Source organism: Engraulis encrasicolus, chromosome 1, assembly GCF_034702125.1.
Source record: "Engraulis encrasicolus isolate BLACKSEA-1 chromosome 1, IST_EnEncr_1.0, whole genome shotgun sequence".
Taxonomy (NCBI): domain Eukaryota; kingdom Metazoa; phylum Chordata; class Actinopteri; order Clupeiformes; family Engraulidae; genus Engraulis; species Engraulis encrasicolus.
The window spans coordinates 9,161,115-9,177,114 of NC_085857.1; the positions used below are offsets into that span (position 1 = coordinate 9,161,115).

General features: G+C 45.2%; 1 pseudogene; it reads right to left on the bottom strand.

The window, feature by feature from the left end:
• Nucleotides 1-327: 327 nt before the first annotated feature.
• Nucleotides 328-10,163, bottom strand: LOC134445722 (uncharacterized; annotated as a pseudogene).
• Nucleotides 10,164-16,000: the final 5,837 nt, after the last annotated feature.

Genomic DNA, 16,000 nt, shown 5'->3' on the forward strand with positions numbered 1-16,000 from the left:
CTGAGATGTTCATTGTGACATTTCATGCTTACTTACCAGTCATCTTGAAGGGAGGTATGATAAGTGTTGCCCCACGGTCACTCAGCAGCTTCTCCAATGGTGAATCCCTTGTCTGCCATGCAGCCATCCCCTGGTTCGAGTAGATCAAGTAGACCACTTTTTTCTGTTATCTTTCGGTCAGAGATGGAGCCAGTGAAAAGACTCGAAACAAAAGTCACCGCACTGCATGGGGCAACCCCAATTAAGCCCTTGAAAGTTGTTGTGTTCTTGTAAGGAGAGAACAGCTCTGACTGAAGAGTTAGTGATGATGGAGACTGGCATCGCACCTCAGTGCAGTCGATGATCACTCTGACATTTGGACAGTAACTGCACAAATTTGGTAGGCATGGTGTTTCTGATTTGCCGTTTACTCATCCAGATGGGAAGGGATCCAAGGATTAGGTAGAGGTAGTTGGCCCACGTGATGACAGCCCTGGAGACAGTGGACATACTGACCTCAAACAGGTCGGCCAACACCTTCTCTGGCAGGCCAGCGGCAATTCGGCAGCAGAAAAGAAAAAACTCATCTATAAGGGGCAGTCTGCGCGATGGACTCGGAGAAAGGGGCTCAGATGATTGTGCCTTTTTTTTGCGCCTTCGACCAATAGACAAGTCTGGTGGCAGATGGTTTGATGGCCTCCCAGAAGTCACAAAAAACATCCCCATGACGTGAACCGTGTATAAAATCGTATGTCCTTATCGGAAATGCAAAATCTATTAAATCGCAATTGGGCCAGCTCTGCTTTCAGTAGTGACATTGCTTTCTTCATGCCCGCGATTTCCTGCTCTAGTTTGCTGTATGCGTTCAGCAGCAGCATCCAGCGCACCCTGTATGACACAAAAGAAAGTAGGCCTATATAGGTTCTGATATTAAAAAACTGCTTGAATGTTAATTGCTACCATCGGGAGGTAAAGCAACATTTTTAGAGTGAAAAATGTCATAGGCCTACCTGGTGTTGGTGCAGTTCCGTAGCCATGTTCACGGACCACCAACGCTGATAATTCCTCCATGGCAACCCATAGCTGTGTTTGCTCCGAGGGGAGGTCCGGCGAAATCTCACGGTCTACCATCCGTTTATTGACCCGTTTATAAACGGACTCCCTGGTTGGCAATCCCCAGTTGTTCCACTCAAAGCGGGAGGGCACAGAATTTACTTTTAGGCGACGACCAGGCGCAAAATTATCCAGCGCTAGCAGCCCACTATCACTGCCTGTAATGTAGTCTGACTCGTGGAAATGCCGGCTACAAACGTAGGTGCTTCCCTGTTTTATTTTAAAGGTTTCCCCTTCGTCTCGCTTAATAGCAGTGATCCACATCTTTCGTACAACTTGGTCTGTCGGGAATCCGTGAAACCTCAAGTATGGTTGGCGTTGTTTATTAGATGAACACAGAGGAACCGAGCAGTGACATCTTGCCTTTGTTTGCGCCATTGTTATTGTAGATCAGCTGCCGGAAGTTGGAATGCACAATAACGTTAAGTCCCGCCCACTAATCCCGGAAGCGTGAAACTAGCTTATTGCATGTATGTTGCATGTATGCTTAAGCCGTGGCCTAGTGGTTAGAGAGTTGGTCTTTCAATCTAGGAGCTGCAGGTTCGAATCCCCCCCCTGACCTCTCCCTACATCTCCATCCATGGCTGAAGTGCCCTTGAGCAAGGCACCTAACCCCACATTGCTCCAGGGACTGTAACCAATACCCTGAAAAATAATAACTGTAAGTCGCTTTGAATAAATGAAAGCGTCAACTAAGTGCAATATAATGTAATGTAAAAGTAGCTAGTTCTGACCATGTAATATTTAACACCTGAGAATAAAGAGAAGAACAAATTATGAGTAACACATTTACAGCCTACACAGTATAGCAACAGTGAGTTCAATAGGAGATAAAATGGGAGGAAGGAACTATGCATCATCTACTGGAAATCAACACAAGAGTTTTACACAGTTGTGAATAATGCAACATCTGCAAAGTTCAAGATATATGCCTTGCATGCCTTTATTTTAGTAGCATGACTTTTCAAATCATAATTCACCTATGTAGCCTAACATTAAGTTATACATTTTTGAAATAAATAAATGAATTACATCAAGTTGTTTCTCCTTGCATTTTGTTTTAAAAAAAAACAATTGTTACAATTCATGTGGAAAGGACGTTTCCCACTTTGAATTTGATACAATGATTAAACCCTGAGTCATTGCTCCTTGCATTTTGTTAAAAATAATCCCAACATAATCAAGAGACTGTGTTAAGGTCTTAATGCAAGGTGATTCCCCTCTGTATAGTAGCTTGGATTGTAGCCTCACTGGTAGCACATAACACACCTTGTATTAGGCCTACCGGTATGCATGTCTTGATGGATACATGCCCGAGATCAAGGCGGACTGGCGCTAAGGTGGGTCACGTATTTTTAAAAACAAAGTTTATTGTGTTAAAGATATAATCAATGCATTATTTAAGCGTTTTCGCTGATGTTAACAAACGGTTTGCTAACGCGAAATTACGTCTACTGGTTGGGTTCAAAACGTAGGCTAGTAGGCTACAAAAGTACACATATAAAGTAACCCTACACATATTTTTCCCCCAAAGTAGGCTACTTAAGAACTACAAAGTACTACTCAATTAAAATACCTGATTATATGTTATGTGTTACTTTCCACCCCTAAAAAGATGACTGTTTTGTTTTTAATGACGGGTTTGTTTTAGTTGAAGTCCCTGAGTCTGCGCACTGTGGCACTAAAGAACTTCCGGTATGCTTGACCCCAGAGCAATCTTAAAAAGTGCCCACCAGAGGGACTCCCCCAGCTGTGATCCGGTTCCCATTGTTCACTACTGGGAGCCGCTCAGAAGAATCGCCTCGTTCGCGAATGTCACAACACTATTGTTTTCAAGAAATAAGACAAACCATTGGAGAATAACTTTAACAGAGATTACATGACATTTAGCCAGAGAGTTTTGCACATTTCAAATTACTGCCAACATCTCTTGTGTCTCCCAAAATGGCGCATACGTGTGTGTGTGTGTGTGTGTGTGTGTGAGTATGGTGTGTGCTTGCACGTGCGTGTGTGTGCGCGCGCGCATGTGAGTGTCCCCATTTTGCAGTGAAAACTTCAATTAGACTTTGCCCAAGGCTAACATTGTATCCTCTGTGTTAGCTTCTAAATGTGTGTGAGTGAGTGAGAGAGAGAGGGGGAGTGAGAGCTTCTAAATGTGTGTGTGTGTGTGTGTGTGTGTGTGTGTGTGTGTGTGTGTGATTGAGAGAGAGAGAGAGAGAGAGAGAGAGAGAGTGCAAGAGCTTCTAAATGTGTGTGTGTGTGTGTGTGTGATTGAGTGAGTGAGAGAAAGAGAGCAAGAGCAGAGAGAGAGAGAGCAAGAGAGAGAGAGAGAGCACGCGAGAGAAAAGCAGAGATTTGTCTGCCTGCCTGCCTTGCCTTCCTGCCTGTCTATCTACAGTTCCCGCCAAAAAGTCTTGGAACAGCGAAAGCCCAATTCTGTTGTTTTTATTTGTTCACAGAACAACCAAGGGATACAATGACAAGATGAGTATGAAACAGAAGTTCAAAATGTCTTTGGTGGACAACAATAACAAGAGGAGTTGGCTTGCATTTCCCTAACTTCTGGAGGGGATTGTATCTGTCTGTCACTTTGTCTATCTTTCTGTCTGTCAGTTTGTCTATCTACAGCAGTGGTTCCCAACCTTTTTCTTCAGGGACCCATGTTTTTCAGTGTTGCCAGACTGAGCGGGTGCCCACCCAGATTGGGCTACTTGGGATAAGCGTCGGTGGGCAAAAACGGGAAAAATTGGCCATTTGCCGGTTTTTAAAGCCGATTTGGGCCCATAGAAGTCAATGTAATTTGTTGAATTTGGGCGGAATTTAGCACATTTTGGCGGTTTTTGAGAGCCTTTTGGGCGGGATTTGGTCAGACACATCTGGCAACACAGATGTTTTTACCATTGTAAGCTTTGGTGACCCAACCGTGCGAGCGCCCGCTGGAGTCACAAGATGCCCTCTGTTTCCTGCGAAAACTAGTTTTAGTTATTTTATTCCTCAATTCGTCTTTGGTCAAATATAGAATAAATGTTTAATGTAACTTACATTTTGTTGCTTCTATGCATATATTAGTTAAATGATTTGTCATTCATTCAAAATGAAACCCCTTAACCCCAAGAGGGCTCCGCAACCCTCTGTGGATCTTTGGCGACCCATAAGTTGGGTCCCGACCCATAGGTTGGGAACCACTGATCTACAGAATGGAAAAGAGATGAGTCTATCTACTGTAAGAGGGAGTTTGAAGAATGAAAGAATGAATGAATGGATGGATGGATGGAAGAAATGAAAGAAGAACAATAAGCGAATTCTTGACTTACAAAAATCGAAAAGTTGATGACGGGTCCAAGCAGAAATATCGCCACGGTAGCAGCTCCCCTCATGACGAAACAGCGTTCAGATAGATAGGAAGATAGATAGAGAGAACAGAGATAAACCTTTGTGTTGTTTTGAAATGGCGATGGTCTTGACTTGTTTGTAATATCCAAATTCTCTTTTTTTTTTAGCTCAGAGCTGATCAGAGAGAGAGAGAGAAGAGAGAAGATGAGGACAGATAGAGAAAAACAGAGTTGGATGGGGAGTGGAAACAGAGAGTGTGCGGGGGGTGAGAGAGAGAGGGGGTGAGAGAGAGAGAGCACTTGTCCCAATTCACTGCAGTGTGTGTGAGAGAGATCTAGCGGGTGTGTGTGTGTGTGTGCACTTATGTGTCTGTGTGTCAGTGTCAGGCCTAGAGGGGGGGGTCTGTCATCGTGTGTGTGTGTGCGCGCGCGCACATGAGTCTGTGTGGTGTGTGCCGTTTGTGTGTGTGTGTGTCAGTGTCAGGTCTAGAGGGGGAAGGGGGGGGGTTGTCTGTCATCGTGTGTGTGTGTGCACATGTGTGGTGTGTGGCAGGCCTTGGGAGGTTCTGTCGTGTGTGTGTGTGTGTGTGTGTGTGTTGAACATGAGAATACTTGTTGCTAAAGGAGTGAAACAGAATAATATGATGAAGACCACAGGCACTGATGTGCAGACACCAACAGTGGTTTCACAAGGACGAGTTTCTGCCCCGCGCTCGACACAAAATGAGCTCATACTAGCATCAAATTCTAAGTTTTCATTATGACTGGAAAAATTGCACTTTTCATGCATAAAAAGGGGGATCTTCTCCATGGTCTGCCATTTTGAATTTCCAAAAATAGCTATTTTTAGCTGCAAAAATGACTGTACTTGGACCATACTAGAAAATATTTGTTTATTAATTAGTAAACTTTCATGTTAAGATCAAATTTGGCAATAGGCAGCCCAGTTTCAATGAGCAGCAGCATGGTTGCAGTACCTTTTTTGACCATTTCCTGCACAGTGTCCCTTTAAGGTGTTATCAATCGCAAGCAAGTCATCATGCAGACTCATCCAAATTCCGGCTCCCTCTTTCATAATTATAACTATAGTTACTCCCTCGTCCTCCTAGCAGTCGTGGATGCGCACCACAGAAAAGTTCCGGATGATTGATGAGCAGTGTTGCCAGATGTGTCCGATCAAATACCACCGAAAAGGTTCTCAAAAACCGCCAAAATGCACTAAATTCCGCCCAAATTCAACAAATTACATTGAATTCTATGGGCGCAAAACTTCTGGGGGGGAGAAAACGCCAAATTACCAATTTTTCCCGTTTATACCCGCAGACGCTCATCCCAAATAACCCAATCTGGCAACACAGTTGATGAGGGCAGCTACTTTCTGTACTCTCTGCTACAGCTGCAACAGCAATGAAGGAACCCTCCAAATCTTGCAACACTCTATACCACATCAATTTAAGCTGGGCTTACACTGTGCGAGTATTGCCCAGATTTGGCACTCGGGCCGATTTTTTGATCGATCGCAGGTCAATCGTGAGGCTCACATCGCGCAGTGTACATGGGGCAACGACAAGCGATTTCGCCTCACGATTGTGCAATCGCGGTGTCACAAGGAAATCAAAACGGTTTGAAATCCTGGTCGTGCCGCAGTGAGACGACCCAATTTGACACTACACATGCACAAATTAATAGGGCCGTGCGATTCACTCTTGATCGCATCCTCCTCTCCACCTCAGGTGCGCATGTTCCCTCCTCTGCAGCCCCGGGAACAGTGTTGTCAATTTAGCGACTTTTGGCCACCTCTGGCGACAAAAAAATCATCTAGCGATTTTTCAGGCTCAATCTAGCCGGATCTAGCGACTATTTCCCTTGTCTGGCAAATCAGTCTCCCTCCCCACGACACCACACATTTTCAGCGGCGGGTAGAGACAGAAGCGACACATGATGCACTACGGCTCTGTTTACGCTTTGTTTCACCATCGCACAGTGTATACCCGGCTTAACAGAAACCCTTACAACTATGTGCCCAGTGTTGCCGATTTAGCGACTTTTAGACGTCCCTGGAGATTAAAGTAAAACGTATCCAGCACCTTTCGCGAGTTTTTGGTGCATCTGGCGACTTTTTAAAACACATTTTCAGTGACCAAAGATGTTCAAAGACAGAAGTCATTGTGACTTTGCGCCGACATCTGAAGCCCTTCCCACTGTAAACACTGGGCTGCAGATTACCGCTAATCTCAAAATGTAGCTAGCACTGCCCATTTGTGCTGTGGACAAAGGAACGTGGGCACGTTTTCTGTAGATCAGCGTGCCGTGTGTGACGCTGTGACATCATACGTAACGTCAGCGAACTAATAGTGATATTGATTTTTTTTTTTGGCAACACTGTAAGAAAGAGATGATGATATTCGAAATATCTTATGTAGCAATACCAATGTAGCGCCGAGCGTTAACCACTTCAAAGGGATGACGGAGGCAGCAGCTACAGTTATCGGTTTCTTTTTAATTCCCTGCTCTATTACAGAGTAAAACGGGCAAAAGGAGGTGTCCCCCAGGAAAACAATAAACATTACACTAAACAATAAATAAACTTGCACTCACACGGTCATACATCTGCCCTTAGTCAAGTTCTCCTCAGCTTTGCTTAAAATTAATCAACGTTATTGACCCCGCCCCCTAATCGATATCGGTCTCAACTATTCCCGCCCGGACACCTCACCCCAATCAAAACCCACCCCAAAACTGATTGGCACACACAAAATTCTAGAAGACGCACGAGGGAGTGGGGAACCCGGACTTCTGACACCAATGTATCTGATAGGCTTTTAACCACCCCACGTCCTCATTGCGGGCTGTCCTGCCACATCAGAAGAAATAAAACATGGCGCAACAAGAGAGCCATGGCACGCGAGAGAGATAAACCTCATTGCTCACTGTCACTGGTGGCAGTGGCATTCCTGACTAGAAGTGATGACCAGAAAAGCCTCCTAGTAGCATACGGGGAGCTAGATACTTGAGAATCCCATTTTCCCACCTACGTCATGTGGCCTCAGCATTGAGGGACTACATAGATTAAACTTTTTTTTTGGAGGATATCCATTTCAATGAAATCCTCCTCCCCATGTGACCTCTTCACATACATGGATCTGGAACCCGTCCGAATCTGCACCACCTTCAGGTTAGCCAGCCTTGGCAGCATCTTTGTTTTCACTGCAGAATGGCAATCTTGGGGGGGGGGGGGGGGGGCAGGAGCCCCCAACGGCTACTGCCAGACTGGCCAGAAACGGAGTATCCTGCCCACTAGTAATGAGCGCTTAGATGTCATGCTCAAACTTTCTAAATTTACATACACCTGACCGGACTGCAAAAATCAAAAACAATCTCCATCAATCTTTGAAAGATTATTATCTATTTTTTTCAGTGAAAACAGAGAGAGAGAGAATTTTAGTGCCCTTACTCTATGTCCTCCTCCTCCTCACTGCTATCTAAATAAAAGTAATCTCCCTCCTCCTCCTCTTCCTCATTCTGGGGTGGGGTGTACAATGGGGTGCCACTGTAGGTCTTCGTCACCATCTCCACCCGTCTCTGTGTTTTATAGAGAGTTTCCTTTAAGGTTGGCATGTGGTTGCAGGCACTTTCTGTAGGTTAAATAGCAAATAAAAAAGAGTTGAATTTGGAGATTACCGACAGGAAATCATCAAAGTCATACACCCCACCTGCCCTACGCCGCAGCTCTTGCTCCACCTCCTGGTGGAAACTGTTCGTGCTCATGAATGTGTGACCCGCCTCAAAGAATTTGATGGTGATGTCCTCTGCAGCAATTCTTGAGGAGTTTAGCAGGATCACCAGAGAGGACAGTAGGCACCAGTTCTAGTGAAGGGCATGGCGATTCTTTCGCGCCAGTTCGTTCTCTTCGTTCAGTTCTGCTGAGGAATTCGTTCGTTCACAGTTTGTTCAGTCGTTCATTTTGATTACGTCACGCCACAATGCAGGAGAGCAAGGGGTGAATGACGAGCGAACTAGTTCAGTGAACGAGAGGAGGAGGGGGGCATTCATACTTCGCCTGTGTGCTTCTCATGTCCAAACATAACTCATTTTGCCTAGTTATATTATTTATTTAACAGCAGCACACATTTAAAAAAGCCCAATTACAAGCTGTTTTTAACCAAAAAGTATGCCTTCGTCTCTGCCACGTTAAGTTGTTTATTCGTGGTCATGGAGACTGTTGCTATGCGCCCAGGCTGGTCTCTCGTTCGCGGGCTCAATACAGTTCGTTCTCGCTGTGCTGTGTAGATCTAAGGTGCTCCTCGTGTCTAAACATATCACCTGAAACCTATTTTGCAGATTAATTTTATGTATTGAACAGTATCACCCATTAAAAAAAGAATAAAATATAATTTACAAGTGGCATTTCCAACTAGAAGTATGCCTTTGTCTCTGCCACGTTAAGTTGTGTATTCGTGGTCATGGAAACCATTGGCTGCAGTTCACTGGCTCCTCGTTCAGGAACGAGAGCTCAGCTCGTTCAGAGCTGTGAACTGTGGACTATGTGAACTGCTGCGCTCTTCTAAGTTATGAACTTAATACCCGGTATGTGTAAAAACTCTGGTAATATTAAGATATCACATTAAGAGATAAAGTGGTGCCCCTTTGCGCAGATTAAAATGCTCATTGGACTCGTTCAAAACGAACGGTTCGTTCGTGAACGACATATTACTAACCAGTTCTTGTTTTGCGCACTGCAGTTGTCTACCCAGCAGATTACATGCTTGACGTTGCAGTGATTTCCTTATCGTTGCGTAACCGTTTTTTTTTTTTACGGGGATTCGGTGGAGGTGACTCTAAGGTTGTAAGGGAGTGGCAGTGTTTTGTTTTGCGCGTGGCCTTTTTGGGTGTGTTAAAAGGTGTACCCCCGACCATACTAATGATGGGGGAATCCCTGGAGAGATCCAGAGATGAGGTTTGTTGGGCCGTGTCCGCCAGGGGGTAGAAGTCCTGGCGATGGGTGTCAGAGGTGTGAAATCACTGCCTAGAGTCAGGGGGGGAGCCCCCAACGGCTACTGCCAGACTGGCCAGAAACGGAGTATCCTGCACAATAAGTGAGTTCGCAATTACCGGCGATTGAAATCTTCTTAATTAGATAATATCCAAGTAGGTCTAATATCCATAGGATGTTCTTACTAGCCAGTAGCCATCTCAAATGAGCTTCAAAACACCCCCACCCCACCGCCATGCAGTCTAAAATCTATAGAAAGCACCACTTTTACCCCACTACAAAATCAACAAATTATGACATTTATTTACCTCGTTTACTGGTGAGCAGCTCAGTGTCCTACCGCTTTTGGGAAGGCAGGATTGGGTATCCACGCATTTGTTTATCTACCATTTTGCGTTGCTAGGTACATTTCACGCACTTATAGTAATGAGCGCTTAGATGTCATGCTCAAACTTTCTAAATTTACATACACCTGACCGGACTGCAAAAATCAAAAACAATCTCCATCAATCTTTGAAAGATTATTATCTATTTTTTTCAGTGAAAACAGAGAGAGAGAGAATTTTAGTGCCCTTACTCTATGTCCTCCTCCTCCTCACTGCTATCTAAATAAAAGTAATCTCCCTCCTCCTCCTCTTCCTCATTCTGGGGTGGGGTGGGGTGTACAATGGGGTGCCACTGTAGGTGTTCGCCACCATCTCCACCTGTCTCTGTGTTTCATACAGAGCTTTCTTCAGGGATGCCATGTGGTTGCAGGCACTCTCTGTAGGTTAAATAGCAAATAAAAAAGAGTTGAATTTGGAGATTACCGACAGGAAATCATCAAAGTCATACACCCCACCTGCCCTACGCCGCAGCTCTTGCTCCACCTCCTGGTGGAAACTGTTCCTGTTCAGACCTGAAGGTCGAAACGTTGCTCGATTAAATAATAAATAGACAAGCAGTGTCGCGGACTTCTCTTTTCACTTGGATTTACTCTCATTGTCCTGCACCTGGCCCATCGGGTGGGATGTGCACACATCTACTTCTCTGAACGGAAACGGATGTTCGTGCCTCAAAGAATTTGATCTTGATGTCCTCTGCAGCAATTCTTGAGGAGTTAAGCAAGATCACCAGAGAGGACATCAGGCACCAGTTCTTCTTCTTGTTCTTGTGAGCAAGTGATGAAATACACAAAGGTCACTTACCTTACACTGCACTTGCCAGACTCTAAAGGGCCGTACACACACGTCGCTGCTATTTACTCGCTACTTGCTCACTCGCCTACTCACCACTCGCTCTGGGTGATTTTGTTTACTGGTTGTCATGGTTCCCGCTGTCCGCGCCAATAACGTCCGTACGAAACAAAATGTAGACCTAACGCTACGCTGTTTAACGTTGATCGTGTGCTGTGCACAACCATGCATATGAGCCATGATGGTGTAAACTGTATTGGATGTATTTTCCTCAACACTTTAAACCAAAGTGTTATGGCGTGCAGAAGTTGGGTGGTCAGAACACCACAGGGGCAACGTCACCTGTCAATAATCTGTATTCTGCATTCCAATTGGTTACTCGCTTAACTCGCGTCGCTCGAAGATAAAATAAGTTTCTCGGAACCCGCCCACATCGCATCGCTTGTACTCTCCTCGCCTACTCGCCAGCGAGACTCGGTGGAACACGTAGACATTCTATTGACTTCATCCGCTGAGCGAGTAACTAGCAGCGACGTGTGTGTACGGCCCTTTAGGAAACTTATTTCAGTTATCACAGGATATTGTTCACACACACAAGGAATCTTGCCACAGATTTACCTCATCATCAGACCTCATCTCATCTATAAGCAAAAAACAGTACAGTAAATGAAGGTACAATTACTTTTTGAAACCACACACACACACACACACCAGTGTTGCCAAGTCCGCTTATTATAAGTGACCTTCTTTTTTTGAGCAGTCGCTTTGAATTTTGTAAAGTCGCGGGTTGCGGTTTTTTTGGGCTTGTTCTTTTCAGGGTTGGGCTTGCTGTTTTCTTCTGCTCTGGCGGTGATTTTAATGTGTTTCTCAATGGCATTTCGTTTTTTCTCACTCATCCTTACAAGTGACCCTACTACAGCATTGTTAACTTCCACTTTCTGTGGTCACTTGAGGGGATTTTAGCTGCCACGCAGACCCCCGCAAAGAGCAAGGTCTTCCCTGACTAGGCACGCGACTGACGACCCACCCTTTCGGTTGCTTATTTTGGGCTTGTTTTCACTACGCCCGTCAGTCGCTTCTTTTGGGCTTGTTTTCAGGACGTCAGTCGCTTATTTGTCGTAGAAAATCTGGCAACACTGACACACACACCGAAGCTTACCACGGATGTTGCTGATTGGCGGTTCAGGGGCCTCCCTTTTGGGAAGGGTGATATGGTGTTCTGTAATAAAATACAGAGGTCACGTACATTACACTACACTTACCTGACTGTTAGGAAACTTATTTCAGTTATCACAGGATATTGCTCACGCACACAAGGAATCTTACCACAGATGCTGCATCACTGCAACTTTGTATGCCTTGGGAAGGGGACCTTTTGGGGGGGGGGGGGTGGAGCAGTGAGGTGAAGTGAGGCCTGTGGAGAAACACACACACACACACACACACACACACACACACACACACACGCGCACACACACACTCGTTTGCTTGAGTTAGCCGTTTCCATTATTGTTTAACATTTTCTCTAGATAAAATCAGAAAGCCAGCTCACAGATTTCGGCATGAGGGGCCTTCTCCTCTTTTTGGCCATTTTCTCCTTCAATATGGCTGACATCAATTTTAAATTGCCATCCTATTCTCGTTTCTACATGGCCTAAGAGATGTATTTGAAAGATGGGGAGTATTATTAAATATGTTAATTGCTACTAACAGCAAGCACATCCCTTCTCCAGGGCAGCTACATATGCGCACGCCACCTCCTTGGCACCCCGGTCCGCAACCCCCATACCACTGAAATTGCCTTCCGTTGCCTTTTCTGCCCCACAGACGCGAAAGTCTCATGGTAGGCAGAAATGCGGCGTGTGAATACTGCAGACTTTACGCCTGGCATGCGTGGCAGCATCAACACCTTCTGCATGTCCACACTTCGAACTGACATATCCACCAGCCCGTCCTTGTAAAATCCTGTAAAATTAGCTGTTTCAATGTGTTTGTGTTTCAATGGCTTGAGTGTGGTGGTTTTGCCACCTGACACAGTGGGCAATCATTTACAGCCTCACCCTGATGGTCTTCCTCTACATGCTGTTCCTGTAAAATGCAACACTCACACTCCTCCCCAAGTTTGGAGAAGATTTGGCTGATGTTAAGTGACTTTCAATAGGTTTCATAAGAACAATAATTTCATTCACCTTTCCACTTGACCACTGTTCTCACCCCCACCAGGTATCCCACCCGTGACAGCTGGGGAGTCACGTCCCATTATTTCAACCACTAGATCTCCTGTCGCCGCTCCAACATTTTCGACGGCACTCTACTCCACATGGGCACAGCAGTGGGCAGGTTGGGGGGTGCAGCAGCGGGCACATTAATGTACAATATTAAATTGAAATAAGTTACAGCTTCTCATTGAGCTTCTCAAACAAGGTCAAGAAGCGGTCCGTCTTGGCCTCCACTTGTTTGTGGCGCCTCTCCTCCTTAAAAATGCCTCTTCCTTGAAGAACTCCAGTAGAGAGCTAACGTCAGTCTTCTTCGCTCTCTTCTGGGGAGGAGAAGAAGGGGTGGCAGAGGAAGTGGAGGTATGAGATAGGGCAGAGGTGGAGCCTGGAGGGTCGGGGCCAAGTGCAGGGGCATATGAGGCGCCGCCTAGCCAATATGTCAGGAATTGCACACACATCACCGCTAAACGCTTGCACGTATGTCAGGAATTGCATACACATCACCGCTAAAAGCTTGCACGTACATTACTTTTCCTCGCACATGCACCCGAAAGGGTTATTTGCTTGCACACGAACAGGAAAACGTTGTGCATACGCCACATTTTCATGCACGCAGTAACAAAAATCTCACACACAAACTACTTTGACCTCGCACACACACCACTTTTGCCTCTCACACATACACACATTACACTCATACGCACAATACTTTTATTTGCACATGCACGCCAAACGCTCACACATAATTAGACTTTACTTCGCACATATCCCACTTTTCTATGCACATACACCCTTAAAGCTCGCACACATACCAGTGTTACTACGCACATGCTTGACTTTTCCCTCACGCACATACCACTTTTTTCTTACACATCACTACCATTCATTGACCTCATCTTGGACCGAGTCTGCTGATGGTGTTGGTGTCGAATTATTAGAACGAGCTAAATTGTTAACACCTGCCTGGATGTTAACGCCTGAATTTCCAGGAGAATCTATAATTGTGTTTAAAAGCCCTATAGCCTGATTTAACATGGCGTCCCTGTCCCTGGTATGCGCAGCCATTTCGAAGTCCGTTCGTCAGTCCGTTAAATGTGCGAGCAACCCACGTTCAGGCAAAGAAAGTGGGTTGGGCTGGTTTTCCAGTTGTTGTTTTTTCACTTCCTTTCTTGAGTGGACGCTAATATTTTTATTTCTGAAACTGTATCACCATTCATTTTATTATTTATATATATATATATTTTTTACATAATAGAAGGGTAACGTTCAGAATGGTCAGAATATTCAATGTTTTCTTTACTCGGTCTGCATTTGCATAATGAGCTGGCACCTGGGCGGAGCTCGGCCCTTAATTTACATGTTAGCTCGCACACACAACACTTTTTGTGTGACACACTACAACTTACATACACACACACACACACCACTTTCTCAGAGACACACAACACTAACGTCGTCGCACACATACCATTTCCCTGTCATAAACACCATCTGAAATCTCGATTTTGAATGGTAGTGATGTGTAAGAAAAAAGTGGTATGTGCGTGAGGGAAAAGTCAAGCATGTGCGTAGTAACACTGGTATGTGTGCGAGCTTTAAGGGTGTATGTGCATAGAAAAGTGGGATATGTGCGAAGTAAAGTCTAATTATGTGTGAGCGTTTGGCGTGCATGTGCAAATAAAAGTATTGTGCGTATGAGTGTAATGTGTGTATGTGTGAGAGGCAAAAGTGGTGTGTGTGCGAGGTCAAAGTAGTTTGTGTGTGAGATTTTTGTTACTGCGTGCATGAAAATGTGGCGTATGCACAACGTTTTCCTGTTCGAGTGCAAGCAAATAACAGTGTACGTGCAAACCTTTCGGGTGCATGTGCGAGGAAAAGTAATGTACGTGCAAGCTTTTAGCGGTGATGTGCGAGGAAAAGTAAGGTACGTGCAAGCTTTTAGCGGTGATGTGCGAGGAAAAGTAAGGTACGTGCAAGCTTTTAGCGGTGATGTGTATGCAATTCCTGACATATTGGCTAGGCGGCGCCTCATAGGGGCATCCAAATCTATAATCGACTGGAACGAAAATGTACAATATTAAATTGAACGAAGTCACAGCTTCTCATTGAGCTTCTCAAACAAGGTCAAGAAGCGGTCCGTCTTGGCCTCAGCTTCCTCATAGCGCCTCTCCTCCTTCAATGCCTCTTCCTTGAAGANCTCCAGTAGAGTCAGTCATCTTCGCTCTCTTCTGGGGAGGAGAAGAGGAGGAAGAGGAGGATGGAGCATGGAGGGTCAGGGCCAGGTGCAGGGGCATCCGGATCTATAATTGACTAGAAGGAAAATGTGGAAAATGTACATGGATCAGATCAGCACATTATTCCATGACATTACACTTGAATTAAATTCCCACTGGTTCTTAAATTCATTTTCGCCGGCACTCTACTCCACATGGCCGTCCTCCTTATGGGAGGTGCAGCAGAGGGGACGTCTGTAGCGCTATGTAGGTAATGTTTGTTTCATTTTCCCTTGCAGACCGGCCCACGATTTAATCAGGTGTGGGGAACCAATGTCTCGAGGGTCATCTACGGCTCATTCCCAGCTCTAACTGGGACCATAAACGGACTCAGGGATTTTTGGCAGTTACTGCAGTCAATGGGATGGCACACTCTCTCATGTTGGGGTACTATATTTCTGTGAGAAAGTTCCAGAACTGTCCATGAGCTCTAGACTTTAGTTCAGTGTCGGCTTGTAGCTTCAAAATCTCATCTTTCACTCCACGAGAGTTCAGCTGAAACATTATTGCCATTTTCATTGCCAGTGAATCAACCTCGGCATCTTCCCTAAAATGAGAATGCAACGACTGGCTTGAGCAAAGAAAAGTCCAGAAAGCATCGGGCAAATGTGACAGACAGATGTCAAGTGGCTTCCCCTTGCGGTTCCAGCTCAGACTTCAGGTTCTGAAAGTTTGCTAAATCATGGCTCTATAATTTTGCGGACAGATGTTTTACTTGTGATAGATGCATAACCCTTTCATCTATTGTCTGAAGCCGTTGTTTCGATGACGGAATATGGCCGCATGCCTTTGCAAATGAAGCGCGCAATCGCCTCAATTATTTTCTGAGAACGTATGCAATTAGCTGGTAGCGTCAACGTGATGCTGCAGCAGATTATTATTTAGGTTGGTTGTATTACCTCAGTGCTTCACCTCAATT